The 12187-nt window shown below is 39.3% G+C and overlaps 1 pseudogene; it reads right to left on the bottom strand.

Annotated features, from left to right (window-relative positions):
- Nucleotides 1-1945: 1945 nt before the first annotated feature.
- LOC134390074 (purine nucleoside phosphorylase-like) lies at nucleotides 1946-2938 on the bottom strand (annotated as a pseudogene).
- Between the last annotated feature and the right edge of the window lie 9249 nt (nucleotides 2939-12187).

Here is a 12187-nt window from a genome sequence, read left to right as displayed (position 1 = left end):
TGTGTGTGTGTGTGTGTCTGTGTGTCTGTGTGTCTGTGTGTCTGTGTGTGTGTCTGTGTATTTTCTGTAGGTCAGTCATCTCAGAAGCTGGCTTACTGAGGATGGGTCTGCTGGTCTGATTCTTAGGCTGGGGTATGGGCATGTGTTATTTCAGGTCCTCTGGGACTGGTTTTCCAGTGGCAGGGTCACTATGCTGATTCTGACTGGGGGCAGGCCCACTAGGGGTACATCAGGCAAGTTGTTTCTCACTTGGATGCATGTTCATGTGATGGCTCAAAGACTCAGGGGCATGACAGCTGGACTCTTGCTCTGAGCTGAGGGCATGGGCATGCATTGGCTCAGCTAGCTGGCTGTGGGTTTGTCAGGGGCCAACCTACTATACCACTTCTCAGGGCTAGGTCCTTCCCTTGATGGTTCAGTTCAGGAGTGGTCTGCCAAGGGCAGCACTGCTGAGCTGCTTCTTGGGTAATGGGTGAGGTCACCAGGTAAGGCTGTAGAGAGAGTGACCTGGCCAGCCATTTCTCAGGCAGTGGGCAAGACCTTGAGGCAGGGCTGCAAAGAGGGGACCCAGACAGCCACTTGTCTTGTGGTGGGTGAGGTCAGGAAGTAGGCCTGCAGAGAGGGGTATCAATCAGCCACTTCTCAGGTAATGGGTAAGTCTGCTAGGCAGGACTGTTGAGGGAAAAATCACCTGGCCACTTCAGGAGGGCACAGATGTGCTTTAGTTATACTAGCTCAAAGGTATGTTTATTAGGGTAGAAACCCATGAGCTATTTTGGGGGGTTGGAGGCTCAGGCTCACAGAACTCAGCCAACCTCTTGCCTTTGAGGGGGAGGGCGAGGAAGAGGAAGGGGGCAGTCCACAAGAGATGGGTCTGCCTTTCTGATCTCTGGAAGGGGTCATGGGGGTGTGTCAGTTTAGCAGGCCTGGGGTTGTCTTCCCAGATGTGCAGTCAAAGCTGTTCCTGGGCCCAGGTTTCTAGCCACTGGGAGCAGGGTGTTCTAGCTTCCCCTGTGAGTGCACTGGGATGACAGCAGAGTCTTAAGGCTGGGGAAGTGCAATGGCTCTTGGACCCCAGGGCAGAGCATGATTCTGCAGTGGCTCTGGCTTCAAAATGGCACTGTACTGCATTGGTTTGGGTCACAGGGTAGGGGATGAGGTGTGTACTGTGTATGCTCCTGTTCTAGAGAAATGCAGTATATGTACTCTAGGCAGCTCCCCACAGTAAGCTCTGGGCTTCCAAAGGCTGTGGAATCCTTCTGCAGTAGAAACTGCAGGCCTCTGTGGTGAGGATAGGAGTTGGTATGGGCCCTCTTTCCACCGTTTTCCCACAAGAGAAAGTCCTTCCTGTGCCAATCTTGGTGGGTGAGACTTGGCGACTGAGGCTGTATGCTTTTCTCTCCTTTCTATGCTGCTATTGCAGGCTTTCACATTCCCCATAGATCTCACCAGTCTCCTGTTGCATTCCTGCACTCTTCCCCAGATGCTCTTGTCAATATTTAGCTGTCTGTTAGTTGTTCAGGTCCTTTTCTGTGGGAGGGACACACCCCATGCACATCTAATCAGCCATCTTGCCCACGTCTCTCTTACGTGAGTCCCTAAGGGTATTGTGAGTTTTATTTTTTCAACATTCTCTTTTTTCTAAAAACATTACGGTATTAAATACAGTCCGAGAGGCATTGGGCTGCTCCTTGTTTGGTCTTCAGCACTTTAGGTGAGGCAGAACTGAGCCCCCAGGAATGTGAGAACATCATCTCCAAAAGCTAGTAGCAGCTACTGTATGAAGATTAAAGGCTCAACTCGAATCCTGGGCATATGAATGGATGTGTAGTAGGGCATGGGCTGTGGCTCTTGGAGAAGAACAGGGGTGGAAACAAACTGCTTTGAGACAGCCTGGCATCAGAAGGGTCTGATGGAAGAAAGTGGGGAAGGTTAATGATGGGGATCATCCTCTTCTTTCTACTCTTCTGTAGGTGCAGTGGTACATGACCCCAGCAAGGGGCCAAAGTAGGTACCAGCTACTTGGATCCCATAAGGCAGAGGCCATACCATTCCAGAGATGGCCACTGGCACTGTCACGGAGAGGAATGCTAGCCATAAGAATGGAGACGAACTGTTCCAATTTCTGTGAAGCCTATTTCTCTGACTCTAGTATTTCCTCATGATTAGGCTTCTCCAGGTTTTCATAATGATGACCTTGTTAGTTATGAGTGCGAAGCCAAAGACCTGAAATCCGTAGTGCCATGCAACTATAACTTCTAGTTCTGTGCTCATGCCAACAGCATCTGCCCCCAGCTTCTGCAGCAGACAAGACTCTGCCACAGTCTCAAACTTGGGGTCTGCCACCATCATCTATGTGCCTTCCTATAGCTCTCTCTTGCTGCTTCCCCATTTGCTTCCAGGTACTGATAGCCTTCTGCCTCATATTCCAGTCATAGGCGTCAGACATGACAAGAAAACAAACTCCAAACCTTTAATAATTGGACCCTTTGAGAGGGTTCTGACCACAGAAACCAGGTAGGTTGATGTGATCCTGGATCAGCATGATATCTCCAACCTCACATTTGGGGTTGAGCCCTCCAGCTGCATTGGTGAGCAGCAGGATGTCCACACCCAGAAGCTGGAAAATCTTCACACGACCTGTCACCTTGCGGAGTTGGTATCCTTCATACAAGTAGAACCTGCCCTGCATCATCACACATTCTCTGCCATTCAGGAACTCAAACACCAGTTGACCAGCATGACTTGACACTGTACATCAGAAAAAGTTGAGTATTTCACTGTAGTCAAAAATCTGGGCCTGGGTTAATTAATCAATCAGACCTCCTAATCCAGAACCACAGATTACTGCCACTTGAGGTTGGTGCTTGGTGTGAGACAGAAGCCATTCTGCAGTGTTCTGATAATCTTCACATGTGAATTTGTTCTCCATGGTCCGACCAACATCCTTTTGATGAGCCTGCTCTTTTCTGCTGCAATCCACTCCAATGAGCTGAGCTGCTGTCGCTGGGTCTGGTCGGCACAGTTTGAACCCCTAAGAGTTTTGAAGCCTTACTTCTCCAGCTCCAAGGAAGGAGTGCTCTGTCTTTTTAAGCTTAGGCTGCAGAAATAAATCATTCCAGCTAGAGAATATCCTCCTCCCCTCAGCTCTGCCACCCTCCAGTACGAGTCCTGAAAAAGCAACAGATCAAACTATTATTTAATCCACCCATAGGATCTGGGAAATACATTTCTTCCAGTGCTGCATCATTACTTTTTTAGTGTTTCCTGTTCTTCAACCACATGGACTTTATTCATTCAAAAAGTTGGGTGAAGTAAGAGGTTAACTAAAAGTGTAATCATAATGTGTGGTGATTCATGTGGACTACACTGCCTCCCATTGCCCCAAGACATAGTATCTTGTCTTTAGTTTTTCAGCATTTATTTCCAATATCCATTTATGAATTTTTATGCTGCATTATAAAGATAGTCACATATATACACCTGATATCTGAAATTTCTACCCAGATCGTCTTTAACAGCTTAGCCTCAAAGGAGGAAACTAAGTACTTGCTTTCCCTACAGCCATGCCTTTTTTTTTAACGTATTAGAAAAGGTGCATATTGTACCAAATCTTCAGGCAGCTCTTTGATATTCTGTTCAAGGAGAGCATTGTAAACCTGGCAATATCCAAAGGCTGTTTGATGGGGACACATACTAACCGCAGGCAGAAGCACCTCTTTTCCATACTTTAACAGGACTCTAGATTAAACTCAATTCTGCAAAGTAGAATCTTCCCCTTTCCTAGACACACTAGGGCTACCAGTGGTTCACCAGGTTTCTCAGCTCTCCCCTCCACCAACCCCAAATCCAGCTGAAGTTCAATCTTTAATCCCTACCTACATCACAGAATCCAGAAAGTTAGTATCCAAAATACTAAGGATAACATACCATGATCCTACACACCAGGACGATGAGCTGTGGGTGAGTTAGTCAAATGTGCCAGCTTCTGTGATGAGGTAACTTTCCTTCTCTCATCAGTCCCACATGGAACTTAGAAATTTGGTTCAATATCGAGGAGACTTGGATTGGAGTACCAATATCACACTAGCTGTGTGAATATTAGCTGTGGGTAAATCTCTCTTAACATTCCTGTATTACTGTACGTCATCAAGTCTAAAATGGAGTATTAAAATACGGAAATATATGCATGTTAAGAGTGATAAAATAATGGTAGGTAAGCTGAATGCTATAGGAGATAAACCTTCAAATCTCAGTAGCATAACACAGTAGATCATTTCTTGTTCATGTAATTCAGTGATTTAGCAATTCATGGTCCAGGCTCTTTCAGTGGTGTAGTTCCACCCTCATCCAGAACCTCAGACTCTTCCCCATTAAGCTATAGCATGTATAATTTCTGCTCACCTTCTGTTTGGCCAGAACTAGTCATGTGACCATGCCTAATTTCAAGGGAGTCTGGGAAATGTTTTCTCGCTGTGTGCTCTGGAGAAAAAGGAAAGTGTTTTGGTGAACACTTAGTGATCGCCACCACAATTAGGCATCCTGTTTACTAGATACCCAATTTATTCTTCTTCCATCATGTGAAGAATACCCTTCAACCTCTGCCACAAGAGAGACAACCTAAAGTCCCATTGTGACCCTGAGCACAGCTCAAAGTCCAGGATCTCAGGGTAATGTGAAGCCCTCCCTATCAGTCTCATCTTTTTTGAATTAAGGTACATGACAACCAGTGCTGCAGAGACACTGGCTTCAATTTCTATGTGAAACACACAGATATTGTCTTTAAGAAGACTCCGAAGTTCCTCAAGAGAGTGGAGACACTAGAAAGAGGCTTGGAGTCCTGGATATACAACTGGCAGCTCTAAATGATTTATCCATGAACATTCTCATGACCTCAACTACACTTCCATGCTGGTGAGGTCTTGGGATGTTAAGACAACATAATCAAAAATGAAAGTAAAGAGGAGGTTGTCAAGTGACTTTACTGAGGTCACATGGTCAGATAAAACCTTCCAGACCCTTGCAATTCCTCACATATCTCCTTCTTTTAGTTTCCATCAAGCACTATCACTCATCCTCTTCAGTGATCTCCTAAAGACCCCGATTCTTCTTGCTCACAGACTAGACACCATGACAAATAACAACAGGCTACAACCATATGTAATGTAAACATCCATGTGTGGATGTGTGTGTGCATGTTTCATTCCACGCTCTTAACAGGTTATCACTGTGGTCATCTCTTGTGGCACCCTCTCTGTATCTTCCTGCCCTCATAATGCACTGCAGGGTGTATCCACGTGTTGCTTTGTCTAGCACCTGGCAAAGCAACAGGGCCTATTCACACAGGCATTTCATAAGGAAGGGTCAGCAGTGTCTCAGAGGGCTCTCCTATCTTCCCAGAAACAGAAGACTGGGAATGTTCTAGTCCTACTTCTACTTCCCATGTGTTATCTGACTTTGAGAAATTTCCTTTCCTTCTCTGAGCCTTGGTTTTTGTTTTGTTTTTTGCTTGAAAAATGAGAAAATTGGACACAATCAGTTTGAAAATATTTTTCAATTGGAAAATACCATGACCTTATAATTAGGTTCAGCTGACCCATTAAAAATGGGTTGGCTAATTGTTTTCCTTTCTTCATAACTTTTACTCTTGGAATCTAGGAGCCTCTTTCCTAGATCTTGTGGGTTTCAGTTTCCACCTCTAATTACATATTCACACCATCTTACATGATTCTCTCTGATTACCACTCCTAACACACTCATATACACGGGCAGATGTTCACACACACACCCACTCACACTCACACTAACTGTCCTCTCTAGAACAGTTAGCTAAGCTGCCTTATGTTTTCTCACAAAACAATCTGAACCTCCATAGAAAAGAAGAAACATTTTATTAAGTGTCTATTATATAACAGGCACTTTGCATTTACACCATTTAATCCTTACAATTTTCTTTTTCTATTTTGACTTTTATACATTTTTTTTTATCAGTAACACTAGGGTTTCTTTTGCAATATATTTCAGGTTTTTTGATTGTTTTTTATTTTTATTTATTTATTGTTTTTTTAATTTAACTTCTTAATATGCATTGTAGTTGATTTTCATGCCCCTTTACCCGTTCCTCTTCCCTCCCTTCTCTCCGCACCCCACATCATTTCTGTTCACTTGACCTGCAAAGTTCAAGGAATTTTTGTGATTGTTGTGTCTTCTTCCCCTTCCCCTTTATTTGTTTGTGTGTTTCTTTATTTATTTTTAGCTCCCACAAATAGATGACAACATGTGGTATTTCTCTTTCTGTGCCTGACTTGTTTCACTTAATATAATTTTCTCTAAGTCCATCCATGTTGTTGTGAATGGCAGTATTTCATTCTTTTTTGTAGCAGAGTAGTACTGTTGTGTAGATGTACCACAGTTTCCATATCCACTCATCTGATGATGGACATCTGGGCTGGTTCCAACTCTTGGCTATTGTAAATAGTGCTGCAATAAACATTGGAGAACAGGTATATCTTTGGCATGATGATTTCCATTCATCTGGGTATGTTCCCAACAGTAGAAGAGCTGGGTCACATGGTAGATCTATCTGTAATTGTTTCAGGAAACTCTGTAACATTTTCCATAGAGGCTGCACCATTTTGCAGGTGGTATAGTGGTTAGCATAGCTACTTTCGTTATAATTTTCAAAGCTAGGTCTTATTATTTGCTTTCCGACATAAGAGGATATTGGTGCTCAAAAAAAATTAAAAACTTTTTGTTAGCATCAATTATAGGTAGAAATGGGATTCAGCCCCGGGTTTATCTGCTCTCATAGCCCTGCTGTCTTTTGAGAGTTTGTTTATGTTAGAATAGAATAGTCATTGGGTCACAGAATGCATATTGACACAAAGAAAATTATCTTTCAAAAACACTTAGGTTATCCTTGTTTCTTTTTCAGTTCATATCATCTTTTAATCCCAAAGGCACAGCAGCTGCATTGTGGGCCCTTGTGAGCGAAAACCAGGGAGAATTAGAATACATTATTTGTCAGGCTCAGTGATATCAGTGAGAGAACTAATAAGAGGTTACTTTATAAGCCTGATTGCCACATAGTTTTCTGTTGGCCAGTGCTATGGATACAGAACCGGGCAGGTGGAACTTCTCTTACTGGATGTGTTATCATAGATTTGATGAGTGAAAGAATATGGCTTATATAAAAATATTGCTTAGTAATAGGAGGGCTGTACTGTTTTCATTGGGAAGGGAAAAGTGCAACAGTAGAAAATATTTGATTGAGAATATGAATTAAAGTTCAGACATGAAAATAAACACTCCAGTTTTTACAAACTCACCTTTTCCACCCACTCTGAATTAGCTGTTTATTGATTTTGCCTTCCAGGTGAGAATTTGTTTATTTTGCTTCAGGGTGAGTAGCAAAAATATCAAACAGATTTCTCTCATTTTGCAGGAAAGCAAACTAAAGCCACAAAGAATAATGACTGACTTATTTACGAAACAAACATCTTACTTACACCAAATAATTATATTCTGAGCAAATTTTTATATTTGGGAAGGATTATTCTGACTCCCAAATATTCCTTTTCATAAATGTAACATGTCATTTTCTTTGTGAAAACAATACATATTTATTAAATATAATTTTAAAAACAGAAAATGGAAAAAAGCAACACCAAAAAATCATCCATGCCTCCCTGCACTCATCAATGACTACTCTTGATATTTTGGTTAATTTTTTTCTTTTTCCCCTAATCTATGAAGATTTTAAAAAAAGTATTTGTACTATAAATATATAATATAGTCACATATTGATTATATGACTTGATTTTTTTCACATACCCTAAGTATGTTTCTGTGTTTTTACAGCCTTAGTAAACATTTTTTAAAATAAGCAACATGGATAGAACCGGAGACCATCAAGGTAAGTGAAGTAAGCCAGGCACAGAAAAAGTGGTTTTTGTAGAAGTAGAGAATAGAATAATTGTTATCAGAGGCTGGGAGGGGAGTGAAGGTGGGGAGGGGAAGGAGTGGAAGGGAAGTGGCAGATTAACAAATACAAAACTCTGCTCTCTACCCTGAGTGAATCCATGTACAGTATATGCATGTATTGAAACAATACTCTATACCCCATGAATACATACCAATAAATGATAAAATTTAACATAAGTATATAATTTTTAAAAAATAAAGTTACTTTATATTAATTCGGCATATTCAGCAGTTTTTAAAAACTTATTTTTTACATTTATTGAGGTAATATTTATTCAGAAAAAGTCACTCTATTTAATATATTGTTCTGTGAGTTTTGACAAACATATACATATAAAGGCATGACAGATGTAATCATCACCGCAATCAATATGTAGAGCAGTTTCATCACCAAAAAAATTCCTTTATACTCTGTTGAAGTCAACCTTTCCCCTACTCCAGCTCCTAGAAGCCACTGATCTGTGTTTTGTCCCTATAGTTTTTGCCTGTTCCAGAATATCATGTAAAGAGAGTCATATAGCCTGCGGCTTTTTCAGTTTACCTACATCCGCTTAGCCTAATGAATTTCGAATTCGTTTTATTGTTGCATATATTAGTATTCTCTTTTTTTTATTGCTAGCATTTTAATGTATGGCTGAACCACAGCTTGTTTACCAAATCCCCAGCTGAAGGACATTTGGATTGTTTACAGTTTGCAAAGCTTATGAATGTACAGGTTGTTGTGTGAACATAAGTTTTCACGTCTCTTGGTTCATATGGCAAGTGTATGTTTAACTTTATAAGAAACTGCACCTCTGTTTCCAAAGTGGTTGGAACATTTTGCATTCCCACCTACAAAGCGTGAGACTTGCAGTTGCTCTGCTTCTTCATTAGCACTTGGCATTAAAGGTTCTTTTTCATTTTGTTATTCTAATAGATGTGTTGTGGTATCTTATTATGATTTAAATTTGCGTTTCACTAATGACTAATGATGTCGAGTACCTTTTATGCAGCACCTTTGTATGAGTTTGGCAAGTACAACAATAATTTTATTATAATATTTTTCAATTCTTGGAAATCCGTTTATAATTTTAGCTATTATCAACAGTAATGTGATATATATCTTTCCTCATAAATGGACAAAAAGACAGACAACATTTTAATGAAACTAAGTTAGTTGTATCAAATTTTATGCAAATTAAAAATATACAAGACGAATACAACATTGGTTTCAATTCATTTAAAATTTTTCTTAGGGTTTTGAGAGAGAATTCACATACAATAGAACTTACCTATTTAACTATACAGTTCAATGACTCATAATTCATAGTGTTGTGCGTGCATCGCCAGATTCAATTTTAGGACATTTTCATTCACCCCCCCCCCCAACCATGCCCCTTGGCCATCATATCCCCTTCTCATGTTGCATACCCCTCTGCTCTAGCTTTCTGTCCCTATTGATTTGCCTGTTCTGGACATTTCATATAAATGTTGTCCTTTGTGACTGGCTTCTTTCACTTAGCACAACCATTTCAAGGTTCATTCATGTTAGTAGCAAGGGTCAGAACTTTATCTCTTTTTATTGCTGAATAATATTCCATTGCATGGATATCACATTTTGTTAATTCATTCATTTATTAATGAACATTTGGTTATTTCCACTTTGGGGATATTATAAATAATACTGCTATGAATATTTGTGTACAGGTGTTTGTGTGGACATGTGTTTTCAATTCTTTTAGGTAGATACCTAGCAATAGAATTTCTAGATTATATTTTAACTCTATGTTTAATCATTTGAGGAACTACCAGGCTGTTTTCCAAAGTGGTTTTACCATTTTACATTTCCACCAGCAGTGTATGAGCATTCTAATTTCTCCACCTTCTTGTCAACACTTGTTATTATCTGACTTTTTTATTATAACCATCCTACTGGGTGTGAATTAATATCTCACTGTGGTTTTGATTTTCATTTCCTTGTGAGATAATGATGTTGAGCATATTTTCATGTGCTTATAGCTAATCGTATATCTTCTTTGGAGAACTGTCTATTCAGGTGTGTTGCCCTTTATAATTGGGTTACTTGTCTTTTTTATTATTGAGTTTTAAGGGTTCATTATACAAGGATACCTCAAAAGATTCATGGAAAGATTCATACTATCTTTTAATTCTATTTTTTCATGAAGTTTTTAAAGTACCCTTGTATATTCTAGATACAACCTCCTTATTGGGTATGATAGATTGCCTTTTGACTTTCTTGATGCTGTCCTTGGAAATACAAAAGTTTTTAATATTGATGAAATACAACTCATCTACTTTTTTTTCTGCTGCCTATACTGTTTCTTCCAAGTGTTTTATAGTTTTAACACTTAATTTTATATCATTGATCTATTTTGACTTAATTTTTTGTATATGGTGTGAGGTAGTGGTCCAACTTCATTCATTACATGTGGATAGTAGATACAATAATTTTTGTCCACCTTGAACCTTTGCTAACCTTATTAATAAAAAGTAGCATACCAATATAATTTCATTTGCACTTTTAGTTGCTAAGAAAACTGAGCATCCATATATTCAAAGTGAGAGCAAGTGTTGACCTCCCCAGATGTTGCTATTCATGAGTGGATTGCTAGGCTAGACTTATCAGAGAAGAATTCTTTCATGTTGTGGGTAGTGGGAATCTGGACTATGTGACATTAAGGCATTTTCTGCTTGCAATAGGCTAGGCATAAAGTAAAGAAATAAAATGTTTCTCTCATCTCATGTTTTCTAAAGAAAAAAGAAACAGAGCAAAGCAAACAGAATAAATTGCTCAGACATACATTCCACATTATCTTACTATTCTGTCTAGTTCAGAATATATTTACTGATTTTGACTATGTGCCAGGAACTATTCTAAGGACTGGGATACAATAGTAGGCTCTAGTAACTCACAGTTTAACAGGGGAGACAAACAAACAAATAAATAAGTATTTATATTCTGCTATAAAATATACTCTGATGGAGACAACTAACAGGTCCTAGGGACCCTAATAGTAGAGACGGGTAAGCCTGGCTAGCAGACCTCATGAAGGGGATTAGTGTCCCTATAAAAGAGTCCCAAGAGAGATCCCTTGTTCTTTCCACCATGTGAGGTTATGGTGAAAAGATGACCATTTATGAAGAGGGCACCAGACACCAAATCTGCCGGCACCTTGATTTTGAACTTCCCAGACTTCAGAATTGCAAGAAATAAAATTCTGTTGTTTATAAGCCACTCAATCTATGGTATTTTGTTATAGCAGCCCAAACACACAGACAGTGGGTCTGTTTCTGGACTCATTATTCAGTTCCACTAGTCTATTTGTCTATCTTTGTAGTAATACTATATTATCTTTATTAATGTAGTGTTATAATAAAATTTGATAGGCAGTGATTCCTCCAGCTTTCTTCTTCTTTAAGTTATTCATAGCCCTTTGAATTTTCACATAAATTTTAGAATACACTTATCAATTTCCAAAATGAAACATTCTTACCTTTTATATGAGGTTGCTCACCTATTCTGATACACATGCACACCTAGAAGTACAAAAGAGTTAAAACCCCATGGACCAACCCTTGACCAGTGGGGAAAGGAAGCCAGCAGATAAATGCTGTTTTCTTCCATTTCTTGAGGTGAATATTTTAAGGTGATATCCACTTGCCTCAGAATATCCTCAGTTATTCATAATATTACTCGGTTTGATATAACACATTTGGATTTGCTTTTCATCATTTCTTATTTCACTCTTCCAAGTGTCCCACTTATGTTCCCTGGGATTATTTCCAAAAATAAACTTAAAAGACCTGGCCTGAGACTATACTCTTTGAAAGAAGTCACTGTAAGGTTTTTAAATGTATTTGTTTTCAGGAACTTTGCTAAATTATTTTATTAACCCTAATTGTTTATCTACAGATTCTTTCATGCTTTGTATATACATAATTATGCCATCTGCAAAGAATTACAGCATTTTAAAAAATGTGAATGATTTTCTTTTTCTTGCCACATTGCATTAGCTGTCATCATTGGTCCACTGTAAAAACCAGTCTTAATAAACATGTTTGCCTCAGTCCTGATCTTGGAAGGAATGTTTTCAACATATTACTTCAAGTATAACTCCTGCTGTAGATTTTTTATAGCTCTCTCTCCTTTACTGTAATAAAGATATTCCCTTCCATACCCATTTCTGTGAGAATTTATTTAAAT

Source organism: Cynocephalus volans, chromosome 11 (genome assembly GCF_027409185.1).
Source record: "Cynocephalus volans isolate mCynVol1 chromosome 11, mCynVol1.pri, whole genome shotgun sequence".
Lineage (NCBI taxonomy): Eukaryota > Metazoa > Chordata > Mammalia > Dermoptera > Cynocephalidae > Cynocephalus > Cynocephalus volans.
The sequence above is the reverse complement of the archived record's forward strand: the minus strand, read 5'-3'. Positions and strand labels throughout refer to the sequence as shown.